Source organism: Miscanthus floridulus, chromosome 3 (assembly GCF_019320115.1).
Source record: "Miscanthus floridulus cultivar M001 chromosome 3, ASM1932011v1, whole genome shotgun sequence".
NCBI lineage: Eukaryota > Viridiplantae > Streptophyta > Magnoliopsida > Poales > Poaceae > Miscanthus > Miscanthus floridulus.
Genome location: NC_089582.1, coordinates 64,368,480 through 64,390,680, shown reverse-complemented (window position 1 = coordinate 64,390,680; position 22,201 = coordinate 64,368,480).

The window sequence follows — 22,201 nt, the reverse complement described above, 5'->3', positions numbered from 1 at the left end:
TACCTCTTCCTACTAAGTGCATCAGCCACAACATTCGCCTTACCAGGGTGATAGTGCACCTCCAGATCATAATCCTTAATCAGTTCCAACCAATGATGTTGTCTCAAATTCAGATCCATTTGAGTGAATATGTACTTCAAACTCTTATGATCGGTAAAGATATCACTCTTATGCCCAATCAGATAGTGTCTCTAGATTTTTAAGGCATGAACCACAGCTGCTAACTCCAAATCATGAGTAGGATAATTCAACTTATGTTTCCTCAGCTGTCTAGATGCATAAGCAACAACTCTACCCTCTTGCATAAGAACACATCCCAAACCTTAACGAGACGCATCACAATAGATAGAGAATTTCTTATTTAGATCAGGCAAAATCAGCACTGGCGCTGTTGTCAACCGCTTCTTTAATTCTTCAAAACTAGCTTGACACTGATTAGACCACTCAAACTTAGCATTCTTCTCTAACAGGGCTGTCATGGGTTTAGCAAGCTTGGAGAAACCTTCAATGAACCTTCAATAATAACCAACTAAACCAAGAAAGCTACGGATCTCACTTACATCAGTAGGTGGCTTCCAATTCAGTACATCCTTCACCTTGCCTGGATCCACTACTGTGCCACCATTTGAAACCACATGTCCAAGAAAAGAGACTTCTCTTAACCAGAATTCACACTTACTACGCTTAGCATATAGCTTATGCTCTCTAAGCTTCTGCAGCACCAATCTCAAATGTTTAGCATGATCATCTTCAGTCTTAGAGAATACCAATATATCATCAATGAATACTACCACAAACTTATCAAGATACTCCATAAACACCTTATTCATCATATACATAAAGTAGGCAGGTGCATTGGTCAAACCAAATGACATAACTGTATACTCATATAACCCATACCTCATAGTAAAAGCTATTTTTGGTATATCAGTACTCCGAATCTTCAACTGATGATAACCAGAACATAGATCAATTTTAGAAAACACACAAGCACCTCTCAACTGATCAAACAAGTCATCGATTCTAGGCAATGGGTACTTGTTCTTGATAGTTACCTCATTAAGAGATCGATAATCCACACACATACGCTATGTTCCATCCTTCTTGTCAACAAAGATCATAGGCGCTCCCCAAGGTGATGCACTAGGACATATGAACCCTTTATCTGACAACTCTTTCAACTGTTTCTTAAGTTCCTCTAATTCGTTAACCCCCATTCTATATGGTCTCTTAGCTATAGGTGCAGTACCAGGTAATAATTCAATTATAAACTCAATGTCACGGTCAGGTGGCATACCTGGCAAATCATCGGGGAAGACATCTGGAAACTCCTCCACAAGATGGTCCTAGGGATTAGCATCATCATCTAGTTGATTCACTGTAGCTGTTGGTGGTGGTTGCACTGTCACACCAACACTGATTCGATCTCCCTTTGGTGTTGTCACTGCTACAACTCTCTCCTGACACTGAATCACAGCTCGGTGTTCTTTCATCCAATCCATACCCAGAATCACATCGATTCCAAAAGTTCTCAACACAATAGGATTGACTGTGAAGTCTACCTCCCTTAAGGTAAGACTTGCTGAAGGGCAACAATGTGCAGCAGGTATTGATCCCCCGGTGAATTTACTAGCATTTGGGTCTTCATTGCAATTAAAGGTATGCTATGTGTTCTAACAAATGCTTGTGAAATAAAGGAATGCGAAGCTCCAGAGTCAAAAAGAACATTAGCGGGGATAGAGTTGATGTTGAATGTACCCATCATAACTTCCGGTGCTCCAACCACAGTCTCAGGCGCCACATGGTTCACTCTTCTAGTGTTGTACGTGGGCTTCTGGTTGCTATTCTACTTCTGAGGTGTCTGTTGATTTGGCTTCTAGGGGCAATGGTTAGCATAGTGTCCCACATCTCCACACTAGAAACACCTATTGGGAGTACTAGGTGCACTGCTCTTCATCGGGGTACTGTTGGGCATTCCCTGGCGTGGAGTCTGATTGCCCATTTGCTGCGGGGTACGCTGGTTCCAATTCTACTGTTGGTTCTGAGAGCATTGTGGAAACTGACCACGGTTCCACTGACTGACTAGACCTTGATACCTTTGCTGATTATTATAGCGCGGGCGTGTGTTGCTTCTGGAGACCTGTCCCTTCATCTTTCTCTTCCTGTCCCTCTCCAATCGCATATTGTCAAGCACAATAGCGCGATTCACCAACTGCTGGAAATTAGCATATGTGTTACCAGCCAACTGCAACCTGAGATCATAGTAAATTCCCTTGAGGAAGAGACGTTGCTTGTCTGCATCCTCCCTCACGTCATTAGGAGCATAGCGAGCCAACTGAGCAAACTTGTCGTGATACTCACTGACAGACATAGAACCCATCCTGAGAGATCTGAATTCCTCCTGCTTGAGCTCTATCAAACCATCTGGGATATGGTGTGCCTTGAAATCCCTCACAAATTCTAGCCAAGTGATAGCAGGAGCATTGTTGGGATGAGCAGACTGATATGACTCCCACCAAGTCTGAGCTGCTCCCTATAGCTGTCCCGATGCATACAACACCTTTTGTTGATCATCACACTGAGCGATGTTGAGTAGTTTCCCCACTGCGCGTAGCCAATCATCTGCCTCCAAGGGGTCAGCGGCATGAGAGAAAACTGGAGGATGTCCTTGCATGAATTCCCTCCGCTTGTCTCTTGGTGGTGGAGGTGCTGGTGCTCCAATAGGTTGGTTCTGAAAGGACTGCATGAACTGTCCTTGCATCGCCAACACCTCTGCTGTGGTCATGGGTGGTGGTGGGGGTGGTGGAGCACCTCTCCCACGTCCTCTACCTCTTCCATGGCCAGACATCTGTAATCCAACATGAAACATCACCAATATGTAAGAGATAAGCAATTCAGAAAATTCCTGGACGTGATGCAGAATCAGCAGGTCAGAAAAACTGTCATAACTCGAGTTCCAGACATGCAAATAGGATAATCTTTATACGGTTGGAAAGCTTAAGAAATTATCTACAACTTTCATTTAGACCACATTTTCTGATTCTAACGTTACATTAATTAAAAACAGACCACAATAGAAACTGTCCTCAGATTCCAGACAGCACAAAAGTTCATATTGTGACAGTCATAACTCTCAGATACAAACAGATAAAAAAGTGATTCTTATGCCATTGGAAAGACACAGAAGTCTATATACTCCCAGTAAAATTTCATGACCATTGCTCGAACAGGTGAAAAGTTATAACCAAAACATCACTGACTGCTCCAGAAAACAGCAAGCAAAGAGACAGGATAGACCAACCCAACTATTTATTATAGCACTTTTAACCTTAATATTTTAGCTAAGCAACTCGTGGACATGCCCACAAAGTTTCAGCACTCATCACAAAGATCCAAAATCACACATAAATCACAATAATAATCCAGCAAGCACACCAATAGTTCACAAACACTTAAAAGACTCGACTCGACTCACGATACTAAAAACGTGCCTATTACAATGGTTTCATAAACTTAAGGGGCGGCGTTCTTCTTGGTGGAGGGCTCATCTAACTTCTCAAACAGCTTGGGACGGCCTAACTCGGCGTTAAGGCCATCAATCTCTTTCTGGTATTCTTTGATCATGTCTTGTGCCTTCTTCAGCTCTCCTTTTAATGCTCCCACCTTATTTGTGAGTTCACGGTTTAACTCAACGGTGGCCTCAAGAGTCTTCGATCCTTTTACCATGACCTCTATGGTCCAACTATTTTCCTTCGGAAGATAGCATGGGTAATACAAGAGTCCATCGTCCTTCTTATCATCAGAGACTCGGCCTCGGTAGTAGGCAAGTGCAATGGAAGCGGCATCCTCCATGCTTCTTTCCGCGGTAGCTCGACTTACATGGTGGGTGACAACTACATCTATCTTGTGAGTATTTAGGGTCTTGATCAGCAACCGAGTATCCCAAGATGAACCAATCAGAGGATGACTGTGCTCCGTAGTATGATACTCCAGAGTGGCTTGCAAGTCTGGATAATAGCACTCCAACATCATTGTCAGCAAGTCATGGTAGAAGGCATTGTCATCAGGCTTCTTGATGCTTAACTTGTCAGTCCAACCTATACGAGGCAGTGGCTGGAGTACTTCATCTTCATCATCATTGGTCAAGTCAATGGCCTCCACACGTGCTGGGGATTGAGCTATCAGAGTTGGCGAAGAATGAACCTCTTCTCCAACCTCATTCTTCTAGTTCTTCCTCTGGACGTCCTCTCTAGGCTCCATTGGCTCATACACAGCATGTTGTGGTTGAAAGCATCCAACGTACAAGCGGGCAGACATGCGGTCACGTGTCATCTACAGAAGTTTCAAATTAATTAGAATAGAATCAATTGATTTTATAATAGAATAAGACAAAGGAAGATGCGTGGGGTCAAGATGAAGCTACCTAGCTAGCTTACCGAGATGATGAAGGACCATAGCGGTGGAATTTGATGGTGCGGCGGCCTTCTAGGGTTGCGGCTGCCACTGCGACCTTGTACGTGTGAGCGAAGGCGGCGGTTCGCTTAGGGTTGTTAAGGGCGTTGCGGACGCGGCATTAGGCCTTTATAGGGGCAGGGCGTGGCGTGGACGCCCACGCGCGGATCGGCGCTCGGTCGGTGTCCGGTCCGACACCGAGCCGGAGGAGGAGGAAGATACCGCTGACGTGCGGGCCAGCCTCATCAGCGAGACAAGGAGAGAAGAGGGCTGCTGCCGCAGTGGGCTACCGTGAGCTGGGCCTTGACTTCGGCCCAAGAAGGAGGGGTAAGGAGGTCAGCTACGCGCTGGGCCAGAGGGAAAGATGGGCCTCACGGCCAGAACAGAGAAGAAAGAATTTCCATTTTTTTACTTTTTATTTCTAGAATTTTCAATTGGATTCTCAAAAGGGATTTGAATTCCTTTTCACATGCAACAAAAACCAGTCCATCACAAATAAAATATGCTCTAGCATGAGTGCATCAACATGTCTCTAGCCTTAGGATAAATTTTAATTTCACAAAAATTATTTATTTATCTAGATTTGCATGCTCACAACATTACTAATAAATCAAATTCACTTATTTCAAAGTGATGCAAATTTTTGGGTGTTACAGGTTGATTTGAATTGAAATTGGAATTGAAATTCTAATTACCTCCTTGTAGGCGGGATTGATTGTTCCACCCGTTATTGTTACCTTGTCGAAACCCGTTGTTGATATATGCGGTGTCTTCATGAGTCTCGGGGCAATCATTCCCTGAGTGTCCGACTTCTCCACAGACTTCACAAGTCATTTGCGAGTCTATGGCCTGAACTGTGGCCTTTTTTAGTATTTATTAACTTGTCACTTGTTTTAGTAGCCACCTATTATAAACCTATATTCCTGACATTACTTTACTAGATTGTCATCCCTAGTGATGATGCCAGAGATACTTGTGGGTACTTCCTAGCATTACTATTAGAATAACTCTAAGTAGTTCTTTATTAATTTATGTGACTAGAAAGAATATATATGAATAAAAAGGGATCTACAAGCGCATAGATAATATAACATTGTAGCACTTCACCAGGGAGTATTTCAGGTATCGTTATTTATATTTTTACCAAAGGTAAGGTCTAGCATGGACAAGTATTGATAACTTATACTATTGATGGAGAAGTAAACCATAACCAATATTCTACTCATAACAGGGGTAAGTCATAGGATAAGATATATATATATGATAAGAATTGATCAATGATAATGATAAATCACTCAGAGTACTCCTTTCTATGGCATTAGCATGGTCAGGTAGAATATTAGAGGAATAATTCCTAAGTCATTCTTAATTATAAGTCAAAGCATACATTGATTAGTACAATTACACCTAATAGTCATTGCTAAGATCATCTTCATATCTACATATAAGGGATATTACTAAGGTAGATTAAGAACAGAGCTTGTCCCCCTTCGTAACTAGATCCTACATGCTACCTACATCATGGAGTGGACTACAAAGGAGTCAACAGGAGTGTCACGTCCACGATCTACCACATGACCTGGAATATAGGGTGTATCCACACGTAAACAATGTATAAGCACCATGCTTACACAACGTTGACCACCCACCCATGGATCCTTAGGGTGAGTGCTATACAAACATATGCATGAATATGATGATAGTCCAACTATACTAGGTATATAATCAAAGTAGACAATGAACATTATAATGAAGAACATGAATAAGATAAATACTAACATTGTCATAACAATTGTAGCAAGCATATAAAATTAATGGAGATACAAAAGAGAGAGGGGGTACAAAGATTATACTGAATCACGCTCTTGACACGATCGGGAATTCAAGCAAAGCCTGCTTGCCCCCCTCTAGACCTAGCCTAACTAGCTATGCCCTAGAATATGATGGAGCTCTGAGGATGATTAGGGTTTCTATCTTCTCAAATGACTTGATGCCTTTAGGGGGGCAGAGGCTGATATATATAGGCCGGAGCATCCAACGTGAGCCCTTGGATCAAACTAATTTAAGGAATGGCATAGATGCAACCTAACAGACGATGGAGAACTGACATTACAATGTGGAGGCTGACAGGTGGGTCCTAGGGCTAGGCGGCCTACAGGTGGGGCCAAGCGGCCCCACCTGGCAGACCCTCGCTCTTTGCCTCGGTGAGGTGTCCTTTGGTGTCCTCTAAAACCTTCTAGTGTTTGTTTCACGGTGGATAAGCGCAATTAAATCTAACATGTAGGTCCACCTTGATGGTTTTCTAGATAAACCCTATAGAAATCACAGATTCACCAAAACTCATGGAATTTGTTAGTTTAAACCCTTAGACCTTTGTTGGTGATCTCAATTGTGCCCTTATACATGTTTTATTGACGGTTTATAATGGCTGTTAACTATCGTCAATAGCCTTCATGGCTTCCTTCTCATAGGCCCTTTCGTTCAGTCTTTTCAACAGCAAATCCATTTTTGCGGCAAGCATATCCGCCTCCTTCATAGTATGCATGCCTTTTGTTGTTTTCTTTCTTCCCCTAGCTCTAATTGGCCACCATCTTTTCAATGAGAGCCGTGGTACCATCGATGGTGAGGGAAAGGAACGCTCCTCCAACAGCGACATCCATGTGCCCCATCGACAAGGGCGTAAGCCCCTCATAGAAGTTCTAGAGCACAAGCCAGTTTTCCAATCCATGGTGCGGGAAGGTTTGGATGTAATCATGCAACCTCTCCCACACCTTGGGGATGGATTCCATTGAAATTTGCTGGAAGTTTGAAATTTTCCCCCTCAGGGCATTGGTTTTGCCCATGGGGAAAAACTTCATGAGGAACACCACAGAACATTTGTCCCACGTGTTGATAGCTTTCTTCTCCTTATAAAACCACTATTTTGTCTTCCCTATGAGGGAGAAGGGAAATAGACAAAGTCTGATGCTAGCTGGTGCGACATCTTTTATGATGATGGTGTTGCATAGCTCCAGGAAGTGTTGCAAGTGTGTACTTGCGTCCTCGCTAGGCAACACCATCGTGATCAGGCTAGTGCGCAGCTTGAAGTTTCCACTGCTTGTGTTGATAGCGGGCCCAATGGGCATGTTGGCAACAGCGAGGGTGGAGTAGTCGTGGAGTGTCTTGGCCATAGCGGTAGTAGCGGATGGTGTAGGGGTGACTATCTCAACTGCCAGTGGAGTAGCAGAAGAAGAAGCGATATGAGACTGGCTCTTCTTTAGGAGTGCCTCTGGGTTTTCTGTGTAGTTATGCGGTAGGTCAAAACCACTCATACACTATCTTATTTTCATCAACAACAGGAAGAAAACAAGTAGAGTTAGCCTACATAAACTATGGCTACCATTACATGCATGTGATCATGATCATGTCCTACTAGATTCTTTACACCTATGCCCTCCCCGACAATAGCGCTAGAAATGTTTGTTGGTATTTCTTAACGCAATCACTAAGATTTGAATTTCCTAGTGACTACGCTAAGAAATACCGTTGACGATAGTTCTTAATGATTACAGAAAATATCCACAAGTGCACGGATCTATCATTGTAGCATTTCACCCAGAAGTATTCAGGGTATTGTTATTTATATTTTCCCAAAGGAGGGCATGGTGTAAAGAGTCTAGCATGGATATGAACAAGACTACATACTTGTATTAGTAAACTAATAGTTCATGACATGGGTAAAAATCATATTTCAAGGATAGTGGACACACACTTGGGCCAACCTCAAGGATAAAAGGAAAATAAAGAATAAAAGAATGATCCTAAGTAGAGTAGGCATGTTCTAATATGGCCATACAAAGAACAGTTGATGATCATACAAGCAGATACATGACTAGAGCTAGAACTAAGTGTAAGATAGGTCAGGAGACCACTGAGTACTGGTATGCTAGCAACCTCATGTGACGATTTAGACTCCTACATCCTACCCGAACGTGGGGGATTATAAGGGACGGACAGGGCTGTCACCACCTGCCGCCTACCCCTCAACCGGAGAGTAGGAAATATATTCACCTACTCCCATGTACCCGAGCACCATGCCCGATTACACAGAAACTACCCACATCCCCCCAGGACTCTAACCCTACGTATCGACAAGCATAGGACATGAGCACACCCGAAGGCACGATGAACTGCCACCTCAACTTAGCTCTAATTCTATTCATACAAGTTATATGAATGATTAGGCATAAAGTTCTACATGTTAAACTCAAAGCATAGAAACTATATTCAAGCTCATATGTCATGAATATAACATGAAAACTATACTCTAGTTCATAAGCACTACTATATTTAAAATGTGAGAGCAAGACTTTGGAAGAACTCTTCATAGTATTCATACCAAGATGTCTCTCTTCTTCCAAGGAGCCAAGCCCTCCTTGATAGCTTTGTTAGCTCACAAAAGACTACTAAAAGTAAAAATACAAGAGGTGGTAGTGAGGTGTGTAGCTCCAAATGGTGTGTGTTTTGAAGGTGAACTCTATCCTCCTACTTATACTAATCCATAGTCGGTTTGGCATAGGTATTTTTGGAAACCACCGGGGGCCACCACAGCATGCCGCCATGCAACCGCCAGAGCAAGCTAGGCCCGAATGGAGCTAGGGGCGGTGAGGGTGCACCCAGGCTACGGCCGTAGCCTGGGCTAGCCCTCTCACCACCGCCTTGCTCTATTAGACTGCTAGCTGGGCCTAGAGGGCTGCCATGTTGGTGCTCATCCCAGATTTGTTGATTAGATGGGCCTTTGCTTGGTTATTTGATGTATGATCTGCATTATGCTTTTTGGATTGCGTATTTTGCTTTGTTTTCCACTTGTATTCAAATGTGTGGATTGCAAAACATGTTTCTTCCAATACAAGTGGAACTATGTCAAAAGTAAATGCATATGTGTCAAAAGTTTGATTATTTCTCCCATTTTGGATAGTAATTGGTGGTCAGATATTATCGTTAATCACCACCAACAGCACCTTTCGGGTATTCTTGGTTGCTAACCCTTTTAGGTTAAGAACAAGGGACATACGATGCACGAGAACATGAGAGCTGCATCAACTAAACACCGTGATGCCATTTGGTGATGGACACACTCAAAAGGAGGCCGTGATTTTGCTCACTTGACTTTTACACAAAAGTCCAAGTGTGGGGGGGATGGTTAAAATCTCACCACAAGTTCCATACACAAAGGCCATCTTAGTTAAAAAGAAAAAATGATGACAACTCTGCCTTGTAGAAAAAAGATATATATATATATATATATATATATATATATAAAGAAAGAAGATAGTTTATAAATATATATATATATGATATAAAAAAAGAGAAAAAAGAAGAAGATAGAGGAGCTAGAAGACTAGTGCTCCTCATCTAGACCTTTGCTATCACTATGGCTCATGGTCCATACACACTTGGTGTGTGTGCAGCCTGACCTTGGTGCTAACCTTAGATGGACCATATACAAGCCATCGCCACAGCAACCTCAAGCTTCCATCCATGTATGATGCTGGTAAGTACAATCAGGTATGCAAAGGTAAATAAAAGTCCACCGATTCTTTCACTCATATTTATCTCCATGGGAAAATAACTTGCTCATATAAAGACATACTTCCTTTGAATATGTCGTATACTCTAGCTTGGGTGTACTCGTATACCGTACATATATGGTGCATCCATAGGCCTTTTAAATTAAGCATGGTGCTTAGGTTAAGATGGTCTTCTTTAATCAAAATTAGACACGGTGTTTAATCTTGGTTAAATGAACTTTGAGTTAATAACTTCGTAAACAATGGAAGTAATCTATTATGGAGATGAATCAAGGCTATGTTTATTTTGCAAACTTTACCTTAGCCTTGTTTATCCTAAATGATAAAAAGTTGGATGAACACATAAAATAAAATAAAAAATAGTAATAATAAATAAAAAAAATAAAAGTAATAATAATTATAATAAAATTAAGGCTCCCAAGTGTTTCAACAGATAGATCCCTTGTCTGTTTCTTTTGTTTTTCTTTGTTAAATAAAAGTAGGTACAATAATAAGTGTGGGGGAGATCTCTCAGCATGACGAACACACATTCGAGATCTCCCACCAACACGTTGCACAAACATCGACTAATCCAACATGCAGAAGGACACGACAAATGGCTCAAGAGAGGATTGGCTGAACTTTTGGTTTAGCCAAACCACCTCTAACTCAGCTCCTTCTCTTCAATGGTGGTTTGTGCAATGCTACCCTCAAACTCTCTAAAAATTTTGAAATTTAACATTGAACAAATTAAAAATACAAAACAAATGTCGCTCCACCTACATGCAATTTTATAAACCACACTTCGTTCAGAATTTTGCAAAGTGACATGTTCATAACATTTTTAAGATAGAACCTTCCATGAAGTTCATTCCATATACATACACTTATGCTGGTGGGAAAATATTCTAATAGGACAATCATGTTGACTAAGTTGTTGTGAAATGTGATATAGTTCTGACTTAGAAATTCTACCATTTCTATTCTAAGTGCTTGGAGAATTTGTTTTGATAAAAATATTATAAAACCATAGTATCACATACACCTCAATTGGTGAGCAATTCCTACCAAAGCAAAATATGACATCTTGCAAGTTTCAAGCCATCTACATAAGCTCCTTATTATTGTGTTGAGTTTGGTCAAGTCTTGTTGACCCTTGTTGAGAGATTTATCATGCTCCCGAGATCAAGATCACATACATCTACATATATATGCTGCTCCTACACTAGGAGTACGCAAAAACATGCTTCCATTTAGGTCCACCAAAAAACTTTGCTCTGACACTAGGAGTAGACAAAAATATATTTGTTAGTTAAATACTCCATATTCTAAAAGACAGTTTTTTGTCTCTAAATATGTGGTTTAGAAGAAGAGACATAAGCTATGCAAAAAGTTTTTAAAAAAATATGGACACATGAAGGTCTAAGTACAAAAGAAAAAATGAATGATGAGCACATGAAGGCTCATGTATTGAAAAAAGAAGAAGGAAAGATAGCCATGTTTAAAATAATAAGTTATAGAGAGAGAGATCATATATGCAAAAGGAGTATAGCTTTAGTTTACCTTTTTTCACACACATGCATATCTTGATCCAAGGGTGTGACACTTATCTCCTTGGATCCTCGATTTGACTTTACAACATATGCGGTACAAGTATGCTATATTGTTCATCCCTACCGAATGCTCCACATAAACCTTTTTAGAAATAGGAGAAAGAAGGCAAAACAATGCTATGCCTTGGTAAGGACTTATACACCATTGAGTGATTCGAGAGTGCCATTTGAGGAGTATAAAGTGAACTATGCTTTTTCTAGAGAAAAACTTCCAAAACTCCATGCTGCTAAGATGTGAAATTAGGAAGATGACTTTATTTCGAGAACTGTTCCACTTTTCAATAACCCAAGGAAACATGTTAGCTAACGCCACAAATCCCACTTGTGTAAAGAACGTGTTGGAATAACTTTTATGTAAGCCATATATCTTAGGATGTTATGTTCATGATTACTTTTATCTTTAAGCTTTGCTCAAGGACGGGCAAAGGGCTAAGTGTGCGGGTACTTGTTGGCGGTCCTTAACTACTATTTATAACCACCAACTATTACATAAAATCTGCTAAAATAGACACCAAACTTAGTTAATAGGGCTTATACTAATGAATTCCATGAGTTTGGTGAGTTGTTCTTCTGCAGGCCACATACTAGGAATACATGTAAAAAGAGTCAAAATGTGCAATTAGGAAAAACATGAACATAGACTCTTCACAAACAAATAAAGGGAAGGCTTGCTCACCTGATGAATTTGGGCCCAAAACCCACGTGGAAGCAATCCAGGCCTAGTAGAGAACTGACCATGCAAAGGCGGTCACAGGAAGGCTGCCCCTGGGTGCAGCCGCACCCCTTTCATGCCTCTCGCTTCCTCCTTCCATGTGGCGCTTCCTAGTGATCTTCCCAAGACGGTTGGATGCGGGCATGCGATGAATATCTCCCCAAACCAACCTTCACAATGGCTATAAATAGAGGGGGAGGGCTCCACCTCTCACAGAACACCTCAAGGGAAGAGCACACCAAACTTGAGCACCACTCCAAAGGGCTTAGGCCCTAGCTAACTAAAGTTGTAAGGGAGAGATGTGAGGGAGAGCTCAGGGAAGAGCTAGACTTGTCGGTGTCTCCCCATCTTGTAGCTCAACGACCACCTGCACTATACTTCATTGGGTTCTCCCACTAAGTGAGTGTTTGTGGTTCTTTTGGTTGCAAAGTCTTTGATTAGTTAAACTTTACTCTTACTTGTTTGGGGATTCATTGTCTGTCCTTGTGGTGGATGCTCTAGTAGAGGACTCCTGATAAAGATAGATGTTCGTGGCCAAAGCTAGAGTAGTAACAAATAGCGTAGACATGGTGTCTAAGCTAGAGGCTACCTTTGTTTGCCTCGTGCTCCATGGTTGAGGGGTAGGCGGTAGGTGGTGATAGCCCTATCCATCCCTTGTAATCCCCCATGTTCGGGTATGACGTAGAGCCATAAGCCGATATTGCCTGGCAGACTAGGTGCGCTCTGGTGCCTAAAGTAAGCAAGTAAAGGTAGAGTTTATCTTCTCTTAGACCCAAAATCCATAGGAATCCATCTCTCCCCTTTCCAACTTTACCCTTGTGTTGTCCTTAGATGAGCTAGCTAGAAGAAGTACTTCCATTCCCTATGGAAAATACGATACCCTGAATACTTCCGGGTGAAATGCTACAACGATAATTCCATGCGCTTGTGGATTATTTCTATTTGCGTTAAGAAATACCAACAAGCACATCATGGCTTCCCTCGGAAGGTACTTAGATGAAGATTGATTCTACTTGGCCAGCTCTAGAAGATTCAAGATGACTTCCAAGATCAACCATGAAGAGCTTGGGGGCTTGACAGACTAGGATCCTAAGGGTTCCCAATGGGGCCGACTACCCACCATGGGTCTGGGCCGGCTCACGGTCTGCTTGAAGATATGGAATAAGGTGGCGTGATCTCCAAGCAATCAAGGACCGACCCAGTCAGACTTTAGAAAAATTAGTATCTATAATAGATCTTGAACTCCTCAATTGTATCCGACTAGGACTAGAACAATACGTCCTACCCTCTGGACTATATAAAGAGAGGCGGGCGTGCACCCCCTTGTATCCAATCAATAATACACAACACCCCAACACAAAGGCACCACGCCTAACTGGACTAGGGTATTATGCTATTCTAGCAGCCTAAACTAGTATAAATCATTGTCTTAATGTTTACCGCTGAGTTCTACAGACACCGAAGCTCCCTAAACTTTTGTCCTATGTAACCCCGTGACAAGTTGTCGGTCGTTAAACACCAACAGGGGGCAGTGGTGTTATGTCTCGTGTACCATATTTGTTCCCTCAATATCCATCACTACTATAGATTGACTTATCACTATCGTCACTTTCACTACCGTAGCGATAAAAGTGTCGGTGTGATACTTCCACCATTGGTTGGACCAATAGGGAGGCCTCCTAAGGAATGAAACCGGTAGTTGAAAACCATCAATGCGGCGGTGGTAGTGGGGTTGAATTCCACCATCGTTTGGAACATCGAGCCAACTAGGATAGGCATTATGGCCACCAGCCGTACACGACCATTTGGTGTACCGGTAGTAGTAAATTCAGTGTGATTTATTTCCCCATTTCCCAACTACCCACAACACAGTTGCATCACCATTACTTTCCTATGGAGTATGCCTTGTCTTCCCTGATGCTTATATTAACTGCTCCTCTCTGCTTCTCCATTTTCAAGGTTGGCCTATTTAAGCCGGGGCTGGATGCGCTTCTTGGCAGTCCACACACTCCTTCCTCCTTAGATACAGATAGATATAGACAAAGCTCTTGAGCCAACCATCTATATTTTCTTCATCGCCATGGCGCTCCTTCTCCAACTCCTCCTACAGCAGCGATGGCGTTGGGAGAAGGCCTTCAAGATTGGGTACTACCGGCATCAAGGCGCAGTAGGGGCTGCTCGATCTAGGTGCTAGTAGAAGTTTTGTAATTAAGCAGGTTCGCTTAGAGACCGGTTGTAAGGATCTTTGCAGCTTTCTCTCAACCCACCCATATAGTAGTTATCTCTTCACTGTTCAGTGATGACTACTGAAGATTAGCAATTGAAGTCTGCAACCGATGCTCTAAATGGGCTTAAAGTGACTCGATCATCACCTCTTCTTCAATACTCATGTAAGAAAAATAAGCGCTGCAGGATTGCTGATGGTGTAGAAACTGATTCTAGTTCCAGAAATTCAAGTTCTATACAAATAGAAGCAGAATGCCCTCCAAAGAAGTTACATGCTTCCAAAGCACAAGTTGAGGTAAATATGAAACTATTGTTTATAATTCAATATATATTTTAGACTATGCTTTTATTTTTGGTATGTTTCATAATTTCATATACTTTAGTTGTTATTTATGGTTAGTACGATAGACCTCATTTTTGCTACCCAGGTTTCACCACATGCTTATTTATAACTATGTCTCTCTCTTTGTAAACTCCAATCAATCAAAATGAAAAGGAGGACCCCCTCGAAGGGACAAAAAACTCAAAGGAAAGGCCAAACATCGTGAGCGTGAGGGAGATAGAGGCATTGAGTTTTTTTATTTGCAGGCAGAGGTTGAGAATGAGCAGCAGCCCGTAGTGACTCCAACTGATGGCATATGATGCTCTAGTCATCGTTGGGCTATTCATATGAATATGAAAGTCATTGGTCCTAAAGGAACTTCCTTGGTTTAGGAGACAGAGAGGCAAAGGCCTAAAGAGTTCCTAGCATCACTTTATTATTGTGTAATGTTTGCCTTTTCAGTTGTAGCATTTTCTTATCCTCATGATATTAATTGTGTTTATTAGTGGAGATGACTTAACTTGCATTAAGAAATTGGAAACATGTACATGTGCGCAATTAGATCAGTGGTACTTAGATGCCCCTCCGGCTGGCGCTCCACTGTATACGCCTTGTTGGCGACCATACACCTTCTATATTTCTTATATTGATATTAATTGTGTTTATTAGTGGATATGACTTAACTTGTATTAAGAAATTGGAAACATGTGCAAGGGAATCTAAACCGCATCATATGAGAAGGAAGGTAACTATAACGAGTTTAGAAAGGAATAATCATACTTGGCGTATCATTGTATTAAGGAGAATGAAGAGTTTATCATAAAAAAGTTTATCATACAAATCCCAGTCATCTAGATATATTACATATCATGACGCGGCTGTGAAAGGTGCGAGTGTAGTAGTACATATTTGGTCCCTCTGCAAGCATACTACATCCCTCAATAGGCATATTTATGTAGTGTTTGGTTCAAGGGACAGGGACATCCCATGTGGTATATCACATCTTCTACTAGTGTTTGGTTTAGAGGCAAGGCTGTGATAGGACCATCCCACCAGGGAATATGCTTGTTTGATGCCATGACTCTGGCCCCTCTTTTTTATGGACAGACTCATCCCCCATGGGACGAGCCTTCTGTTGATCGTCGTTAACATCAATCATCAACCGTCAATATAACTTGCATATATATTAATTCCATCACCCCCCAACATAAGGATAGGGGTTTCAACTAATAAATTCCACGAGTTTTTGTGAATCTTGTTTTCAGCAGGGTGGGACCTATTCGTCAAAGTAAATCACGCTTAACCGCGGTGTAAACAACTCCAGAAGGTTCCAGAGGACACCACACTGAAGAAGACCGTGAGGGGCTACCAAGTGGGGTCGGCCGGCCCCACATGCAGGCCGCCCGGCCTATGGGACCCATGGCTCAGGGCCTCTCCATTGAATGTCGGCTCTCCACCGCCTCCTAAATTGCATCTACGCCATCCTTTTAAGTCGGTTCATCCAACGGTGATCGAGGAAGTTGACACGGATCATTGACATGGCAATGCCTTGCCCCCTACTCTCCATCTCCCCTATATAAGGCGCCCCTACACCCCTTCCTAGAGTCATCCTAAAACCCTAATTCATATCTTCCTCATCAGGATTAGAGCCAGCTCTCAAGAGAAGATTAGTCCTCTATAGGATCTCGTCTTGTACCAAGAAAATAGTGAGTTAGAGTGAGGGAGGAGTTGGGAGGAGGTACCGGCCTATCGGGGCTATCTCTACAGCTTGTACTTTAGCAGATCTAGGCTTCTCCAAGTCTATATCTGAGATACCTCTGGTAATTGATTTCTGTTTAAACTAAGTTTTTGCTCTTTTGTTCACGGGTTCATAGCTCTTTTGAGTGCTCTAGTCCTTGCTAGATCTCTAGATTAGAGTAGTAATCGTTAGCATAACGTGGTGCTTAGGACTATCGGCTTACCTGTGTTTGCTCCTGCTTTCCTTATTGTGTGGTAAGCTAGAGGGAGGTGACAGCCCCGTCTATTCTTTTAGTCGTCCACACTGAATTGAGCAGGTTCTTAAATTCGTAGGACCTGTAGTTGCGTCAGGTAGAGTTATCTATTAGCGGATGCTTTATCCGTCTAAGCGGCGTGCCAGAAGTGAACACTAGCATCATAAGCCTTGCTTTGCATAGGGTCATAACCATAGGAATTCCTCTCTACTCATACCTTAAACCTTGATTTGCTATCCCTAGACAAACTAGTTGTTAGAAAACACACTCACTGTTTCCCGTGGATACGATACTCGATATACTCCGGTGAAAACTACTTCGAATACCCATGCTGCTTGCAGATTTTGTCTTTGTGTGCCACCACAGGTGTCAACAAGTTTTCTAGCACCATTGCCAGAGGAAGCGGTTGTTGTGATTTCAGTCTAACCTAGGTTTGTCCTGTATCTTTTATTTATCTTAAGCATGGATAACATCACTCCTATTAATCAATTCGCTAGCTCCCATGGGTGCACAACTAGAGCCACCGGAATCTTCAAAACCTATCCTTACATCTGGCTATGAGTTGCGTCCGAGTTTAATAAATTTGGTCCAGGAACAATCGTTCTTAGGAGAAGGCGATGAAAACCCATATACCCACCTATGAGAGTTTGAAGCAAACTTGTGCATGCTTGCATATTGCAGGCATGTCACATGAAACCTTAAAGTGGAAGCTATTTCTGTTCTCTTTGAATGAGAACAGCTAAACACTGGTATACCCGAACTCATAGGGAGTGTACAAGGAGATTGGGAAGCCTTATGCTCTAGCTTTGGCTTATCTTTCTTTCCCATCTCTAGAAGTGGTTAGCCTTCGAATAGAGGTTCTATCTTTAAACAGAAAGAAAAAGAATCTCTTGGTGCGGCATGGGCATGTTTTAATGACCTAGTCAACTCTAGCCCTGACCTTGCCATTCAAGACCCTATGCTTTTACAACACTTTTATATGGGTCTTAGTGGGGAGACCGCATAGCTTCTTGATACAGCTTCTAGGAGGTGCCTTCTTACATTGCTCTGCTAGTGAAGGGAGAAAATCCTTAGAAAAATCCTAGAAAACACTCCCTACACCAGCGTGCATGATGATGCCCAGAAGACATTAGTTGAGAAACTCCTGAGGAAGAACCTCTGATAGTTGAGCCTAACCTTTAACTACTCCACTTGAAGCCTCAACTATCCTCCAAGTTCCTAACCACCAAAGAGGAAGAAATTCAGCCTTTGGAAAATATGTTTGAATTCGAGGAAGATCTTTTCTCCGATTTTGGAAACACCTCGAATTATTATGCCATAAGGAAATCTTGCACACCATCAGCACCTAACCAGCATCTTCCTGACCCAACCAAAGAGAAGTTCCTTAAAAGACTCATGAAGGAGTTGACAACAATCATAAGCAATGAGTGGTTGGGAGAATCCAAGCTTTCTCCTGAAGTTATTCGTTTAGATTCTCCCTTCTACCTCCATTCGTTGTCAGATTCATAAAACCTCCTTCGATGCTTTTTATAATCCGGTTGTAGGAGTAAATCTTATGTCTAAATCTTTTGCACATACCCTTCCTAGAAATATGCAATTAACTCCAACAATCAAACTCTTAAAAAGTCTCTCAGGGCAAATCCTTCCTAGTGAAGGAATTTTTCACCTCATCCCTATCAAAGTAGACGAAACCAAGGTGTATCTTAGTTTTTATGTATTTCGATATCTGGGAGTTCGATCTTTTGATAGGGCATCCAATAGAGAGACTCCTACATGAAGGAAGAAAAGGGAGTATAAATGTAAGTCTCGGGAAAAGCCTAAACCTTTCTATTCCCATCACTCGCTCATTACATGTTAAGACAGAGTTGAGTCTCGAGCAAGATCCAATGGAGGAGATTATGGCAGCATCTCTCCTAGAAGCTTCCTAACAAAGATCTCGAAGAAGATGCCCTAGGATTTCATCCAAGACGAAGAAGAACCGCGAGATCCTTTCCCTCTAGGATGAAACTCAAGAGCCACCAAAACCCCCATTGTGCTCAAACCCCTTCCTTTAGGTTTGAAATACTGCTTTTCTAAACAACATATAGGGAGTCTCCTATGATTATTAGTGATAAACTCTCTAAGGACGAGACCCTCGGCTCCTTACCATTTTAGAAAAGCATCGCTCTGCTTTTGGCTACTCACTTGAAGACCTCAAGGGATTAGTCCTGCCCTTTGCACCCATCACATTCCCATAGATCCAAGCATATCCACCTTCTAGGGAGCCCCAACGTAGGCTTAACAATGCGATGAGAGAAGTTGTTAAGAAAGAGGTTTTGAAACTTTGCATGCAGGGATAATCTATCCCATGCCATATAGTGAGTGGGTAAGCCTAGTACAAGTTGTACCGAAGAAAGGGGGCATGACTGTGGTAAAAAATGAAAAGAGATGAATTAATCCCACAACGAACAGTCACAGGATGGCGGATGTGCATTGATTACCTAAAACTTAACAAGGCAACAAAGAAAGATCACTTCCCGTTACCCTTCATCGATGAGATGTTGGAACGGCTTGCAAAGCATTCTTTCTTTTGTTTCCTTGATGGGTATTCTAGCTATCATCAAATCCCGATCCATCCTGATGACCAAAGCAAAACTACTTTTACTTGTCCCTATGGAACATATGCTTATCGCAGGATGTCTTTTGGATTATGCAACGCTCCAGCTTCGTTCCAAAGGTGCATGATGTCTATATTTTCTGATATGATAGAAGAAATCATGGAAGTTTTTATGGATGATTTTTCTATTTATGGAAAAACTTTCAATGATTGCTTAGAAAATTTAGACAAAGTTTTGCAAAGATGTGAGGAAAAGCACTTAGTCCTTAATTGGGAAAAATGTCATTTCATGGTTAGAGAAGGCATAGTGCTTGGACACTTGGTGTCTGAATGTGGGATTGAGGTAGACCGAGCTAAGATAGAAGTAATAGAACAACTACCTCCTCACACAAATGTCAAAGAGGTACAAAGTTTCCTTGGTCATGTGGGGTTCTATTGTCGTTTTATAAAAGATTTTTCTCATATTGCTAGACCCCTAACAAGTTTGCTAGCCAAGGATGCTCCCTTTAAGTTCGATGATGAGTGTTTAAGTGCTTTCAAATCCTTAAGAAAGCACTCATCTCTGCACCAATCATTCAACCCCCTGATTGGTCGCTGCCATTTGAAATCATGTGTGATGCTAGTGATTATGATGTGGGGGTAGTTTTGGGTCAAACAAAGGATAGAAAGCATCATGCAATTTCCTATGCTAGTAGAACTCTGTCAAGACCTCAACTTAATTATGCAACAACTGAAAAAGAGCTTCTGGCTATTGTTTTTGCAATTGACAAGTTTAGATCTTAGTTAGTAGGAGCAAAGGTTATTGTTTACACTGATCATGCTGCTCTTAAATATCTTCTTACTAAGAAAGATGCTAAACCTCGGCTTATAAGATGGATCCTTTTGCTTCAAGAATTTGATTTAGAAATTAAAGATAAGAAAGGAATAGAAAATTTTGTAGCCGATCACTGTCAAGAATGCAGTTCAAGAATCCACAGGAGTTGCCCATCAATGATTTTCTAGAGATGACATGCTCCTAAAGGTCAGAGGATCCTGACCCCTGGTATGCAAATATTGTTAATTTTATGGTTGCAGGTTATGTACCACCAGGAGAGAATAAGTGGAAGCTCATCCATGAAAGTCGCCTCCACCTATGGGATGAACCATACCTCTTCTGAGTCTGCACTGATGGACTGCTCAGGAGGTGTGTTCTGGCTGAGGAAGCAACCAAGATCATTGAAAGATGCCACTCATCACCATATGGAGGACATTATGGGGCATTCCGCACTAATGCTAAGATCTAGGCAAAGTGGATTCTTCTGGCCAACCATGTATGATGACACCAAAGACTTCATACGGAGGTGTACTCCATGTCAGAAACATGGGAGTATCAATGCAAGAGATGCCATGCCACTCACTAGCAACCTCCAGTTGGAACTCTTTGATGTCTGGGGCATCGACTACATGGGACCATTTCCAAAATCTCGGCAGTGCGAATACATCCTGGTGGCAGTCGACTATGTCTCATAATGGGTTGAAGCTTTACCATGTTGAGCTATAGATTCAAATAATGCCAAGAGGATGTTTTCAGAGACCATCTTTCCACGCTTCAGAGTTCCACACATGGTAATCAGTGATGGAGGTCATCACTTCATTGATAGGAAGTTTCGACACTTCTTATCCGATCATGGGGTCCGTCACAACATTGTGACACCATATCATCCTCAAACTAGTGGACAAGCAGAAACGTCAAACAAGCAAATCAAGAACATTCTGTAGAAGACTGTCAATGACATGAGGATGTCATGGAAAGATAAGTTACATGGAGCACTATGGGCTTATATAATAGCTTACAAAACACTTCTTGGAATGTCACCATACCAACTTGTCTATGGGAAGACATGTCAAGTTGGAATTCAAAGCTCATTGGGCCATAAAAAGGTGGAACAGGGACTTTGAAGCAGCCAGGAAGAAAAGAAAAATGCAGCTCTCTAAGCTAGAGGAATGGAGAGAAAAGGAATATCATAGTGCAAAACTCTACAAGGAGAGGACAAAAAGATGGCATGACAAAAGATTGAAAAAGAAGGAATTCAAACCAAGTGATAAGGTATTGCTTTTCAACTCCAGAGTGAAGTTGTTCGAACATGGGAAACTACGAAGCAAATGGGAAGGACCTTACAAGGTAATTAGCACATCGTCTCATGGAGCTATCACACTTCAAAATGATGAATGTATGCTTTTCAAGGTAAATGGTCAGCGTTTAAAAGTTTTCGATGACACACAATTGCCAGAAGAAGAATTATAGAATTTAAATAACATTTTCAATTCAGCTCTTCTTCTTTACTATGTAAAAAAACCATGTTTACCTGCTAAAGTATATTGCCAGGATTTATCTAGTATTTTGTTGGTGCTTGTCTCCACATGTTGTTTATGCAAGGTAACAAAATTCAAGTGTCGGGGAGGCAAACCTCCCAAGAAAAGCACAGCATCGACAAATGACAAAAGAACCACGACAAAGGTTGGCCCACCTATCTTGGGTCTGTAGCCTTGCACTTCATCCTTGGCTAGGTTTACCATCAACCAGCTTGGGGGAGAGGCACCCCTGTGTACCCAGGTAAGTATCTCTTCCCTATTTGTTTTATTGTTTTATATATATATGTTAAAAAATGAATAACTGAAAACAAAATAAAAGGTGTGTCTAGTTTGCTTTAATTTCTTTTAAGAGCTAAATAAATAAAATGGACTCTGAAGACAATCTCTT